Source organism: Myotis davidii, unplaced genomic scaffold, assembly GCF_000327345.1.
Source record: "Myotis davidii unplaced genomic scaffold, ASM32734v1 scaffold133, whole genome shotgun sequence".
Taxonomy (NCBI): Eukaryota; Metazoa; Chordata; class Mammalia; order Chiroptera; family Vespertilionidae; genus Myotis; species Myotis davidii.
This window is the reverse complement of record NW_006284732.1, coordinates 2,610,724-2,625,794: the sequence shown is the minus strand read 5'-3', so window position 1 is coordinate 2,625,794 and position 15,071 is coordinate 2,610,724. Positions and strand designations below refer to the sequence as shown.

At 39.0% G+C, this 15,071-nt stretch overlaps 1 protein-coding gene and 1 pseudogene across 1 annotated transcript in view; both read left to right on the top strand.

The window, feature by feature from the left end:
* The window catches only part of HS6ST3 (heparan sulfate 6-O-sulfotransferase 3), a gene marked incomplete at its 5' end in the record, with an annotated part of 687,819 nt that overhangs the window by 371,233 nt on the left and 301,515 nt on the right, over positions 1–15,071 (top strand). The window lies entirely within an intron of this gene.
* Positions 1,381–2,047, top strand: LOC107181552 (annotated as a pseudogene).

Here is a 15,071-nt window from a genome sequence, read left to right as displayed (position 1 = left end):
TCCAGCGTTCCCCGCCTCTCTTGCAGGCCTCTGAGCCTGCAGTTTAAGAAACTATGTAACAAACATAGAAGCTAAACAAAACCTCAGAAACTTGCTTTAGTCCGCGGGAATCGCAACATTGTAAGCAAAGGCCAGAAACCTACTTTCAGCTGTGGAGGCCTAAGAGCTGGAGCCAAGCCTCAAAGCTAAAGCTGGCCCGCAATAAAAAAATTAAAAAAATTAAAAATAAAAATAAAAAGATTCCTAGGTGATTCTAATGTGCAGCCAAGGTTGAGAACCACTGCTTTAGAAGGAAAGCTTGAAGCTAGCAGAGGTTGGTTCATTAGGTTCAAGGAAAGAAGCAGTCTTCATAACATACTAGTAAAAGTGCAAGGTGAAGCACCAAATGCTGCTGAAGAAGCTGCAGTATGCTGTCCAGAAGACCTAGCTAAGATAAGTTATGAAGGTGGCTACACGAAACAACAGATATTTAGTGTCGATGAAACAGCCTTATATTAGAAGATACCATCTAGGATTTTTTATAGCTAGAGAGGAGAAGTCAATGTCTGGCCTCAAAGCTTCAAAAGACAGACTGACTCTCTTGTTAGGGTCTAAAGCAGCTGGTGACTGTAAATTGAAGCCAGTGCTCATTTACCATTCTGAAAATCCTAGGGCCCTTAAGAATTATACAAAATCTACTCCGCCTGTCCTCTGTCAATGGAACAAAACCTGGAAGACAGCACATTTGTTTATAACGCGGTTTACTGAATAGTTTAAGTCCACTGTTGAGACCTACTGCCCAGAAAAATATTTCTTTTATTTCAAAAGATTACTGCTCATTGACAATATACCTGGTGACCCAAGAGCTCTGACGGAGATGTACAATGAGGTTAATGTTGTTTCCATTCCTACAGCACATCTGTTTACAACATGATTTATTGAATATTTTAAGCCCACTATTCAGATTTCCTGGACAGAAAAAAAGATTTCTTTCAAAATATTACTACTCATTGACAATGCACGTGGTCGTCCAAGAGCTCTGATGGAGATGTAAAAGTAGATCAATGTTGTCTTCATGCTTTTCAACACAACATGCATTCTGCAGGCCTTGTATCAAGGAGTAATTTCAACTTTTAAGTCTTTTTATTTAAAAATATATTGTGTAAGGTTATAGCTGCCATAGATATTGATTCCTCTGATGAACTTGGGTAAAATAAATTGAAACCTCCCAGAAAGGACTCACAATTCTAGATGCCATTAAGAACATTCATGATTTGTGGGAACAGGTCAAAATATCAGCATTAACAGGAGTTTGGAACCCTATAGATAACGTTGGAAGGCTTAAGACTTCAGTGAAGGAGATAACTGCAGATGTGGTGGAAATAATGAGAACTACTCTTCCTGAAAGTTGCCAGTGGTGACCTCTGAAAATGGTTTACTATTCACTTGACCCAGAAAACACCACAAAATCATGCAAATCAAGAGGTTCAAATTTGCGTGTTCACTTATAGAAGACTCATGAAATTGCCCAGGCCATCAAGGATATGCATATTCAAAAACCCACCATGTATGTGAATGATGTCATTTTACAGAAGCCATGTGCACCATTCCGTCATATGGTGGAGTTGGTAGGTGTGCCCAGGCCAACAGTGGACACAAGAGTCAGTGGCCCAAAAAGAGTGCTGAATTTTTGCTGCACCTGCTTAAAAATGCAGAAAGTAATGCTGAGCTTAAGGGTTTAGATGTAGATTCTCTGATCATTGAGCACATCCAGGTTAACAAAGCCCCAACATTGTGGCACAGAAGTAACAGAGCTCATGCACAGATTAACCCATGCATGAGCTCTCCCTGCCACATTGAGACAGATGATCCGTAGTGAAAAAGAGCAAATTTTTCCTAAACCAGAAGAGGAGGTTGCTCAGAAAAAGATATCTCAGAAGAAACTGAAGAAACAAAAACTTATGGCCCAGGAGTAAATTCAGCCTAAAAGAAATATGAATAAAAATAAAAACAGAGGAAAAAGAAAGAAGAGAATTAGAGTTAAGAGTCAAGACTGGATTGCTGCAATCTCATGGTAAAACTTTAATGGATGAGGAATTGCTTCTTATGGATAAGCAAGAAAAAAGTGGTTTGTTGAAATGGAATCTACCCCTGGTGAAGATGCTGTGAACATTATTGAAATGAAAACAAAGGATTTAGAATACTCTGTACACTTAGTTGATAAAGCAGTGGCAGGATTTGAGAGGATTGACTCCAATTTTGAAAGCAGTTCTCCTGTGGGTAAAATACTGTCAAACACCAACACATGCTACAGAGAAATCAGTCATGAAAGGAAGAGTCAATCGATGAGCAAACTTCATTGTTGTCTTATTTTGAGAGATAGCCACAGCCAACTTAGGCTTCAGCAACCACCACCCTGCTCAGCCAACAACATCAAGGCAAAACCCTTCCCCAGAGAAAAGATTATGATTTGCTGAGGGCAGATGATGGTTAGCATTTTTAGTGATACAGTTTTTTTAAATTAAGGTATGCCCATTGTTTTTTTTTTAGACATAATGCTATTATTGCACACTTAATAGGCTATAGTATAGTGTAAACATTACTTTTATATGTACTGAGAAACTCCCAAAATTCATGTGTCTCTCTGTATTGTGATTTTGTCTTATTAGCATGGTCTGGAACCTAACCGGCAATATCTCTGAGGTATGCCTGTATTGTCCTTATGAAAGAGAAATGAATTTCTTAATGAGTCTTAATTGACCATCACCTTATTATTTTGATTTCAAAAGTGGGAAGAATGGACTCCATGCTTTATCAGTCAGTTATTACTACAATAAGACAATATAAGAAGCAATAGCCCAAATCTCAGGAGCTTGTAACAATGTATATTGTTTTTCTTGTTCATGGCTCTGGAGGAGCTGAGATCTGGCTGATTTTGGCTGAGGTTGGTTGGGCTTGGTGCAACCAGATTTGGGTCTGTTCATTCCAGGACCTGGGCTGAAGGAACAGAGGCTACCTGATATTCTCTCCTCCCAGGCAGAAACCTGAGCAGAAATATAGGATGCTTCTGAAGGCCTGAGATCAGAAGTGGCAGCTGTCCTATTCTATTGGTTAAAGCTGGAGACAGGGCAAGTTCAACTACTGTAGTCTTAAATTGCTAAAACAATTTCAATGAATTTTTAATTTTTAAGGTAAAGTTCAAATTCCTTAGCTTGGTATATGTGATTGCTAGGTCTATAATTGCCTCTGGCTGCTGTTTTGAGCCTCATTTCTCTTTCATCTCTCCTCATACATGTACACTTTGGCTGAAGCCAAATTCAATCACTATTGAATCTAGCATGTTATTTCACACCTTCTCTCATGCTGTTATTTCTGACTACCCTTGCTTTCTTTATCTAGCTGACTACTCCTTAACAATTAAAACTAAGTTCGAGAAAAGACCTCTTCCTAGAAGCCTTCTATGATTCTGTCCCAGAATGCCCCTTCTCCGTGCTTCTTAGCATTTTGTGTTTCTCTCGATCATTATGTTTATCCCTCTTTGACGTAGCATTGTTTTTATCTGCTCCTCCAGACCAAGCTGTATGTTCCTCAAGAGCTATGGTAACACCTCAGTCAACTTGTAGCAGAGGGCCTGCCACCTAGAGGCATTCAATCAATGTTTGTGAAAGGAAAGAAGAACAAAAAGGCAGGAAGGTGAAAGGAGAGAAGGAAGAAAGAGAAGGAAAGAAAAGTGGTGGTTGGTTACTTGTAGAACAACTTATTCTCTGAGTTCATCTAGTAAGCTTATGTTAGGTATATTTTATTTTTAAAATTAAGGATGGTAAACCTTAACCAATATATCATTGTTAACTCAATTTTATAGGCATTATTCTTTCATTGAGAGCATCTAGATATTGAATACTGTAAACACATGCAGCAAACCCTTAGTCCCTCCCCAAAGTCAAGTTTGTGCCATTCCAACTTCCCTGTAAATATTTTGTGGCTACTACCTTGTCACGTGATGTCTGTCTGAACATGGGTGGGTTTAATTACACAGGAGCACTCTTGCTCTGTTATTGACTGATGTAGATGAACGCACAGCCTTGAGTACCCCTGGTGGAATGCTAATAAGGAAATGGGGACTTCGTTGTTATTAAGTCATTTTCCTATTGGAAAAACAAAGGGCGATGAAGGCAGCCAGGGCTGAGTTCCTGCATATTCTAGGCATGTATCAAAAGGAGTTTATCTTTATCTGAGCTTCTCTGGAGCCTAAGTGACTGCATGACACATCCTGGTAAATAACGTCTTTAAAAAAGTCTATGCTGACTTGTTTTAGAATGCATGTGCTGTTTAAAAATAGGCAGGGAGTTTGACACACACCTGATTTCCTCGGAGATGGAATCCAAAGTGTCTGGCATCGTCTTCTGAGAAGATTTCTCGTCACCTCACCTCTTGTCTCCAGCTGCTCAGGCGGCAGTTAGGTTACAGAAGCAGCATCCAATTACTCAGAGTATCTGCCCCTGCTCTTGGCAGGGACTTAAAACTTCCTGGCTTTTGCGGATGATGGATGGCACTTTTTGTGAAATGCGATTTCTCTAGAATGCTGAGCGGTTGAGTCCGGAAGAGGGTAGGTCTTGCTTCCCCCAGGACAGCATAACTGAGAACTTGGCCAGGCAAAGTCAAGAGGCCACTGAGCAAGGGCTGTAGTGTGATTGCATCAGAATCCAGGGAGGGCAGTCTTGCTCAAGACTGTGTTGGATGCATTTAACTCTTGTGTCAGAAACTATAATTGTTTCCTCAGTGTGAATTTCTTTCCAGGATGTTGTTATAACCCTGTGGAATAGGAAGCGCCTGGCCAAGAGTTGTGAGCGTTCCCATGTTGTCACATGGCCTCCCTGGGAGCTACACAGGGAGTGTAAAGTTGCAGAGATGGCTGTCAACACACAATGAGCAGTGGAAAATCAATGAGAGGAAAATGGTCCATTTTTGCTTCATTGATTTTTGCTGGTCAATGAATCCTCTTCATTTTATGTACCCCCTTTGTTCAATTTTTTCCTCCTGTTGGACACATCTTAATGTTACTGCTCTGCATCAAGTACTGTACTGAGAGTGCCGGTTCTTTTAATCACAGGAGGTTGTTAGTGATGGCAATGTGTAGGTTTGGAGAGGAGCACAGTGAAAGGAAACTAAAGGTTGGGGAAGATGAGGCTTGCTTCTGATAGAGAAAGTGTCTGATGCAAAGGATGGATGGGGGTGGGGAGTAATATTAGGATTGAATAGATTAGCTTAGAGACCGGAATTATTATATTTAGGTGGATAGGGAATGTTTAAAAGGATAAGGACTGGAGACAGGCCCCATTAGGGAAGAGCAAGCATGGGGCCCTGGGAAGAGAGTAGTGCCAAATCCACGTGGGCCTACTGAGGTATCTTTGACTTAACGCAAAGTTACTGTATCAATGTTTTTTATGAGAAAGTGAAGGAAAAAAAATAGCACTTAATCTATAGCAGTGGTTCTCAACCTGTGCGTTGCGATCCCTTTGGAGGTCGAACGACCCTTTCACAGGGGTTGCCTAAGACCATCCTGCATATCAAATATTTACATTACGATTCATAACAGTAGCAAAATTACAGTTATGAAGTAGCAACGAAAATAATTTTATGGCTGGGGTTACAACATGAGGAACTGTATTTAAAGAGCCAGAAGGTTGAGAACTACTGGTCTACAGTAACATAAGTTTAATGTAATAGGTGAATTATTTGGAGTTCTTTGCATGGTTTTGGTCAGCTCACTAAGTGGAAGAATAATTTGACTATCAAGAAAATAAACCCAGAATGTATAACCTGCCTGGAATGTTTGCCCCAGGAAGGCTTGGTCGTGTTAATGGGAAAGGGATGAAAAGAAAACTGTGGTAACCTACAACACTTATTGTCTCAATCTACCACTTGCTTTAGTTATTTCATTCAAATAACTATTGAATTGCTCTTCATATTTTTAATTTCAGATCAGAAACTAAGGCACAGGATATTTTTAAAAATTGTATAAGAGTAAGTAGAAGCTAAATGCAATTCTTGGATGAGAACTCAAACCCTAAAAACTTTGTTAATTGGTTGGTTATTGAAACATAATACTTTATAGGGATGCAGTCAATAGTTAGAATTCCCCCAAGCAGAAAAAGTAAGATTTAAGGCTGAAATGTAATCTATTTTCTCACTTTGGAGACTATTGTTTTGTTTCTAAATTGGCCTTTTAATTTAATATTTTGCATTTGGAAACTCCTGCTCCAATATCCAATATTAAAGTTTCCTGCCTGGCTGGCGTGGTTCAGTAGCTGAACATTGAGCTATGAACCAGGAGGTCATGGTTTGATTCCCAATCAGAGCACATGCCCTGGGTTGTGGGCTCAGTACACTGTGGGGAGCATGCAGGAGGCAGTTGATCAATAATTCTCTCTCATCATTGGATTTCTATTTCTCTCTCCATCTCCCTTCTTCTCTGAAATCAATAAAAATATATTTTTTAAAAAGTTTCCTGAGCATTCTTGGATTAAGGATGTATTCAATTCTCTGAGCTATTGTTACTCTTCAGTCTTCTACTTTTTTACTTTTTGACCAAGAAGGTGGGCAGTGACTTAAAAGCCTGCTCCCTGGTCTAAACAGTACCTCTTAACAGGACAGTCCGGGCTTATGTAGCTCTGGGCATAGGAAACAGGGATAACGGGAGGTTGATAGTGATTATGGCCTGAGTAGAGGGGGACAAAGCAGGGAAAAAATGGGAGACACCTGTAATAATGTCAAAAATAAAAAATAATAAAGAAATTGCCTAGGGTAAAATATAATGATAGTTGTAATTTTTGTTTCTTATAAAGAAAAGTTGCAAAAAATAAATATCTATTTTAAAAAATAGGTTTCATGAATACACATTTTCCTTAAGGCCTTGAGCACTTAAGGAAAATATACAAATATAATAGTTTAGTGTCTTGATAACAAATATGTAATGTGTCCTTCAAGCTAGTTCTGAAAGTTTTCTTTTATTTCCCTGGGAAGCTCTGTCTGCTCCTTGACCATCAACAGTCTGTTAAGTCACATGTCAGCAGAAGCTATTTGGCTAAAATGTAGCCTGAGAAAATAGCAGCATTACCCATCAGCCAGTATTATAAAGGCGAAACCCTCCTGAATTTGTTTTGGTAATGGTATATGCTAATTCATTAGGGACTTTACTCATCTCACAATAGTCACAGGAAAAAGAAAATTAGATGAAATCATTGTAACTTTGTCCCATAGTAAAGCTGCTAAGATGCAAAGACATCTGCAGTCATATTCCAAAATGAGGGATTTAGAAGTTGAAATGGAACTTACAATGATTAGCTTAACCTCATCCAAAAATCCTCATTGACAAATGGCCAAAAGGAGAAAAGGCAGGAAGAACCATGATAATAAAAAGACAGATAAACCAACCAACCTCACTCTGGTCTCTCAGCCCTCATGTTCAACCTGCAATAGAAGAATGCAACCTTACCTGCTGAGATGCACAGGGACCTGGGCAGCTGGTAGATTTTTACCCGAAAAAAACAATTACCATCTGAAAATAAGAGGTAACTTATCTTTGTGTTGAAAGGGATGAATGCTACTTCTTCATCACTGGTGGAAGCTCTTAAATTTAAGGAATAAATCTGGCTTGGACATGTAAGAACCTATGCAGGCGCCTTTACACTCCAAGAGCACAGGTAATTAGGTCAGTTTCCTCCACAGCTACTCAGGATCCCCTAAACAAATCTGATGGATGGGTTGTCTATGGAGACAGAGATCTAAGACTTGAATCTTTCCTTGAGAGTGTTTACTACCTGTGGTGACATTATATCTTGTGAATGTGGCTAAATGTGACTCACTAGGATGGAGTTTATTTGTGGTGTAATATCTTGAATCATAGAAGGAGAAATATATTCATGCTGTTAACGATGGAAAACCAGTATCTCAGGAAGAGTTCATATCAAAGAAGAGCAGAGGGGCATTTACCATGACAACACCTTGATTTGATAGTGTACTTGAGTTTCTAGAAATAATTCAGAGCATTTCACACATACCAAGGGTTGGAAAAAATCGTAGGGAGGAGTTTGATGAAAGTGAGGGCTGTTTAATATTGAACATCAGTTATTGAGAAAGATTAGTAACTTGTCAACTTTCTCTCTTTTTTTTTTTTAATAACCCCTTTTAGTAAATCATTGGTCATGTAGCATTTCTTTCCATTTTCTTTATGAGGAATCAGAGAGTAACAGAGGCTAGTGTCTCCTACAGACAACACTCTAATGAGCACTACTAGAAGGTACATCTTTGGACTTCTTGACCTGTTTACTCTCTATGATACTATTGCCTCATTTAATTTATACAGGAGGCAGTGTAGGGGGATGGGATAGGAAATAAGAAAGTGATATAAACTGAATTTTATTTTATTCATCAGACCTTTTAAGCAATAACAACCTCAAATTACACAAAATTACAAAATTCAGAAATGACTATGTTCTTTAATATGTGACATTGTTCTATGCTGTGAGATATTTAGGGTAAAGAGCTAAATGCACTTATGTGGATAATTTCAGGTTCTTAGAGTAGCAGAAATGGCATCTATGCATTCATGTCTTTATGGCTCACTCAAAGGAATGGCTAATTTTCATTAAGAATCTCAAGTCTTATATAAGCTGCAAAATAAATACTATAAAACCAGTTTGCTACATGATTTATGAAAAACAACATAATAAAAACTCCTCTCTTTGCCTGGGTACTAGGAAGGCCCGAGTATGAAAGGGGACTAGCTTTTTCTTGAAGATATTTTATTCTAATTAGGTATGGGCAATACTTTATAATTAATGTTTATTTAGAGAAAAACACAGCACCTAGTTCAATGCCCCAGGCTTAGATCAGTGGGTACACAATCAGTGTGTTGAGTGAATGACAGATGTGGACTTTTGAAGACCTGGAATGTAGACTTACTATTTAAGGAAGGATTGATTGTTCAGTCTTACTAGTGTTCATTAGCAGCCTTCTTCTTCTTCTTCTTAGTTGGGATGTAAAAAGGGAAATGTGCAGAGAGGAGTTTCAAGGATGAAAAGAGAAGGGAGCATGGAGAATACAGGATGCAGGGCAGAAGAGCACGAGTTCTAAGAGAAACAAAAAGGAATATTGGGAGTAGCTTAAAAATTAATGTATTTAGAAAAATATAAAGAATGAGCAGGACAGAGGAAGCTGGCAGGGGAGCCGAGTAGGAGTCCATTATCCCCGTATAGTTCTCTAGACTCATTTCCAGTCTAATTGTTTGCTCTTTGTTCCTGCTTGAAATGAAAGCTGATCTCACTTCCAAGTAAGTGCATTTCCATTGCTGCCATCAGGCTAGTTTTTATATGATCAATAATAATAATAACAAGAATAATATTATACCTACCATTTATATATAGCATTTGCTTTGTGCCTCTCCATCTGTGGCTGTTTTATGTTCACAACTCCACTTTTTACTACTCCATAATGGAGATGTGATTACTCCCATTTCACAAATGGAGATTTGGGGCTAAGAAGGATTAGGTTATTTGCCTGGGGTCACACAGTTTCCAAGTGGTAGTGGGAAAATTTAAAGCCAGATTGAGCAGACTTTAACTTCCCCTGCCCTCTTTCCTTTTGTTCTATGCCTGAGGTCACTGAGAAGGGGAGGAAGCTGGAAAAGAGATGTTTTGGATTTAAGCATTTATTCATTCACTCATTTTTTTTCATTTGACAAATATTTGTTACAAGTTGGTTGTGTGCTAGTCCTGGGGATGGAGTGATAACTAGAAAGCAGTTCCTATCTCACTATCACCTCTGCTTCAGGGGCGATCATGCTCCCTGAAGAGGTGACCACTGACAGGGGTGAGCAGAGGTTGACTCTGGAACACTCAGCTCAGCCTTATAAAGTCAGGAAAGGAGGTATTGCCTGAACAGGTTTCTAGGGAATTAGCTTAGAGAAAGTTGTACTGGGTGGATAACAGCATTCTAGGGAGAAGGAAAAATGAGCCAACACCTTGGTAGTTCCTGGAGATCAGACATCGATAGGACAGAGCCTAGAGAATAGAATGTCAAGCGATGAGGAGAGGTAAACGGAGGTCTAATTATAGAGGGCCTTGAAGGTCATGAGAAGGAGTTTGCATTTTATCCTCAGAGTAATAGGGAACCATTGAATGATTTTAGGTAAAGGAACAAAAGATTACTGTTTGCACTGTAGAATGATGACTTTGGCTGTATAGGAAATGGATTAGAATGGATCAAGTCCAGAGGCAAGGAGACCTGTTTCATTAATAGATAGGGGGGAATGATAACCTGATAATGTAGTAACAATGGTTAGAATTAGTTGGATTTGAGAAGTATCGATGAGATGGAATGAGGAGAATTTGGTGATTAATCATATGGACAAGTGGACTGAATTAGTCAGGCTAAACTAAGTTACACTGCTATAAAAAGACAACACCCAAATCTCTGTAGTGTAACAGAGCTCGTTTCTCGCACACGGAGTCCACTGTAGGTTGAGGCAACTCTTTCAGGCATCTGTTCAACATGCTCAGTGATCCAGTTGCTCCAACCTTGTATTAGCTCAATCTCCACACGAGAACTCCTCTGCAATCATCAGGACAGTGGCAGAGGAAGACTTGGAGTTGTGCTTGAGCTTTTCACTGCTTCTATCTCATTGGCTAGACTAAATCATACGGAACAACCCAAGAGCAAGGATGCACTGGTATTGTCTACCCCAAGGACTAGGAAGTTCTGCACTTTAAGAACATATGTGTGTGTGTGTAGAGCAAAGGGAGCTTGTATGACAGCAGTGTGTGTTAGCTTTTCAAGTTTGGGGCGGAATCATGAGATGGGAGAGGGCATGCAGAGGGTGGCTTTTACGAATTTGGCTGCTTGGTCCTGAAGATGATATCAATGTTTATTAGAGAGTATCTTTGCATGTTGCTGGGTCTTTTAAGCTTCTGGAGCTTGTCTTCCCTGCCTCACTACCCTTACCCTGACTCCTGTCCACCTTCTGCCACCTTGACATAAGTCTCCCTTTAAAAATGGTTTATGGGAAGTTTGTGCAACACTGGGAAGTGACTCACCAGCAATTCCAATCCTATGTGGACTGCCCCAGATTTTGGATTCATTTTAGCATGGCCTGAGTGTACTCTGGAGCCATAGCACCCAGGTGCTTATGAGATGTTTATATCACTTTAAAATGGCAATGTGCTGAAGAGAAACTAAGTAATTTGGACACCTTTTGTATAGATTCATTCCAAACCATAAATAAGATTGATTAATTATAAAAATATCTTCTCTATCTAAAAACCCTTCTCTTCTATTTTTAACATGGGACTCAGAGCTTTAATAAGGATGAACATTTCTTTATTTCCTCTGCATACTAAGTTTCAGGATCTTAATCAACAACCAAATACACCATGAACGTTTCTGTCTTATGCTTTATACCAATCAAGTTAAAGTCAGATGCACTTTTTGAAATCCGAGAGCACATGATCTAGAATTCTTGTCAAGGTTGTGGAGAAAAGTTATGATGTAAAGTGAGAATTGAAAAAAACAAAGCATGTTTGTTGATCTCAAAAAAGCCGTCACAACAAGAACTGTGCTTCTTGCCTTTCCTTCTGCATAAGCAGAGAGGGAAATGGTAAGAAGACTCAGGGTCCATTTTTCCCTAGAACAGGCTCATAGTAGGCTTGCAGTAAATGTGTGCAGATTGAGTTAATAGTAGAAAAACAAAACTTAAGAGTTTCTCCTTTACCAGAAGCTGCTCTGCTTAACCCACAGACAGGTAATAGTGCCAGCAGTTACACAGGCTCATGCTCTACCAACCTCAATATGTGAAGTTTCTCTGTTGCCCTCCCCAGATGCATTCTGCTGTCAGAAACACGGTGCAGACTCTTCCTGCTTCTCTGCTGGCTCTGGGACTTTGGGCATCTTGCATCCTCTCTGAACCTTAGTGATCAAGTAGAAAAGAAGAACCAGGGTGGTGATCCCTGTCGGGTCTGTTTTACAGGCTTGATGTGAGGTGGCATAAAGTAGAGTGCGCGCAGTGCTTTGGAAACTGGAAATCACTATGTTATGAGCTCTAAAGGGAAGCTAATTATTTTTAAAGTTTTCATGCTCCCACCTAGCTTACCTTTGTGTCTTTCTTCCTTTCTTTGTTCTCTCTGTGTCCTGCTCGAGTTGTCTTCCTTACAACACGCTTATTTCCTTGCTCTTGGATCTCCACCCTCTGCTTCATCAACTCCAAAAATAAAAGAATACAAATGGGAGAAAAGGGAGAATCCCTTGGGACTGCTGAAAGTTTCAGCAAAATGCTCTTTCTCTGTCTCCCTTCTTGTCCTCAAGTATATTATTCATGGTGCTTCTCATGTACTGCGGACACTTTATAAATATTTCTATTAATAACAACCCAAAGAATTATCTATTTCTACACCAGTGGTGATATTTACTAGTTACCTATAACACTGACCTCCAGGGTCCTTTCTCCTGGGGCAAGTGCAGCTCATTATTTTTGTCTGTCAATCAGCTTTCTTTGCTGTCCCTCCCAGTGGAGACTGATTGAGAGGCTGGTTATGATACTGAGATCATTAGCTTTCATATCTGGCTCCTTGAAACCAAACAGAATGTATGCTATGCTCATATGACAATATTTTTCAATAACTTAGGATTCACATTTTTATTTTCCATAAAGCTCAGCTTAGATATAACATTGTCTGTCCTATGGGAACTAACTTTTATTTGGACTCCTTGGCAGTGCTGTTAAAAGCCCATAACAATCAAATGGCTTGATTAAGGTCATTTCCTGGGCTGAGGCACCTTAATCTGTCTACATCCTGAGCAGCTTTCAAAATGACTTTCCTTCGATCCCAAAGGTAATGGTCTTTCTTCACATCAAGTTCAATCAATCATTAAATATAAGGAAGTAGGTAAAATAGAAATCTATGGGAAAGTTTAAAACTTAGCAGAGAGATTAGCCTGATAGATATGTTCCTTTGAGTTGTTGGTATATTCTATTCAAAGGAGACCATAGGAAAAATTGTTAAATAGAAAAATTAAGGTATGCCCATGCCTTAAATACTGATAACCTTGTTCTGACTTCTTTGATGCCCCCCCTCAAAAATGTGTACTTTTTCTATAATATTACTCTTAGTATGCCATACACTAAAAGAAGCTCTTAATTTATCAATAGATTTTTATAATAAACAACATTTATTGAATACTTACAGAGTGCCAGATACTAGGTATGGAAGATAACATCAATAGTCTCCATTTCATGGAACTTACATTCATTGATGATTATACTAATGAAAGTATAAAAACAAATTGAGATCTAATTTCTAAAAGAAAGGAACCTGGTTTTATGAATGAATGCATCTCACCACAGAATTGACCAGATTTGGAGGGTGTGAGAGTTAGAGAAGTGATCCTAGAGATCTAAAAGATGAGTGGAATTACCCAGATGAAAGGTGGAGTTTTAAAGGAGAGTATTCCACTGAGACTAAGCAGCAGGTGCAAAGGCCCAGTGGTAGATAGTGTCTGGCATCTTTGAGGCACTGAAAGGAGGGAAGTGTGTTTGGAGCGAAGAGATAGAGGGGCAGTGGTTTAGGGTGAGGAGAGAGAGGTGGATAAATCTAGAGCACCCATGCCAGGCCATCCATGCCAGGTCATGTTGAAGTGGCTAAAGCATTTTCAATAAGGATTGTGATACAACCCAATTTTTATTTTTAAAAGAGATGTTGTTTAGCTTCATAGTGAAGGAAGGATAAGGTATATCTCAAAATAAGGAAATATATTCAATTTGGGAGTCTCGGAGTATACAGATTTTTAGCTCGGTGTTATATCACTCATCATATTATATTGCTGTGTATCTTTGTCCCACACACATGTTTTACTCAAGTTATGAGCATCCTTGAGAGATTTTATCTTGTATCTATTTTACACATTAGTGCCTAGCACAGTACCTGCTATATAATGGGTGATTATTATCACCATGCTGTAAACCTGAAACTAATATAATATTGAATGTCAAATCTAATTGAAAATTTAAACAGAAAAAAATGTTTTTGAGTAAATGGATGGATGGAAGAAGAGAGATGAATGAAGTTAACAGTGTTATGAACACATATGAAGTTGTTCTGATCTACTTCATATTGTCTAAGATACTTCATAGCTCCCAAGTTATTTTAGAAATGTATGTACTTCCTTGTTAATTCTCTATACAGTAGGAACCTTTGAATAGCTAGATTAAAGGTACAGAATGACTAATATCAATGGCTGGGAGCCTGGAATTAGAGCAGCTTTCATTGGATCCATGACATCTTCAACTGTATAGCCAGTAAGTTGGGATGGCAAAAGTGCCATTGGGCCAGACTTTACAAATAGACAGAATTTCCAGATTAGGGAATGTAAAATCTGGCAAATGTTTGATAAAGGAACAGGGTGACTGAGGAAGAATGAGACATTATCTGGAAAGGTTTCATATAAGGTAGATAAGGGATAAAGTTGGACCCTCTTTAGTTATAATCAGTTTGTTGTGAAGTAACTCAGACCCACTGGAATTCCTTTTTTTTTCTTTGTTGATTAAGGTGTTATATATGTGTCCACATCCTCCCATTGCCCCTCCCCACTCCGGTTCATGCCCTCACCCCCTGATGTCTGTGTCCATTGATTATGCTTGTATGCATGCATACAAGTCCTTTGGTTGATCTCTCCCCCATACTCCCACTCCCATGCCCCGACCTTCCCTCTGAGGTTTGAGCATCTGATCCATGATTCTCTGTCTCTGGATTTGTTTTTGTTCTTCCATTTATGTTGTTCATTATAATACACAAATGAGTGAGATCATGTGATATTTATCTTTCTCTGACTGACTTATTTTGCTTAGCATAATGCTCTCCAGCTCCATTCATGCTGTTACAAATGGTAGGAGTTCCTTCCTTTTTACAGCAGCATAGTATTCCATTGTGTAGATGTACGACAGTTTTTTAATCCACTCATCTGCTGATGGGCACTTAGGCTGTTTTCAAATCTTAGCTATGGTGAATTGTGCTGCTATGAACATAGGGGTGCATATATCCTTT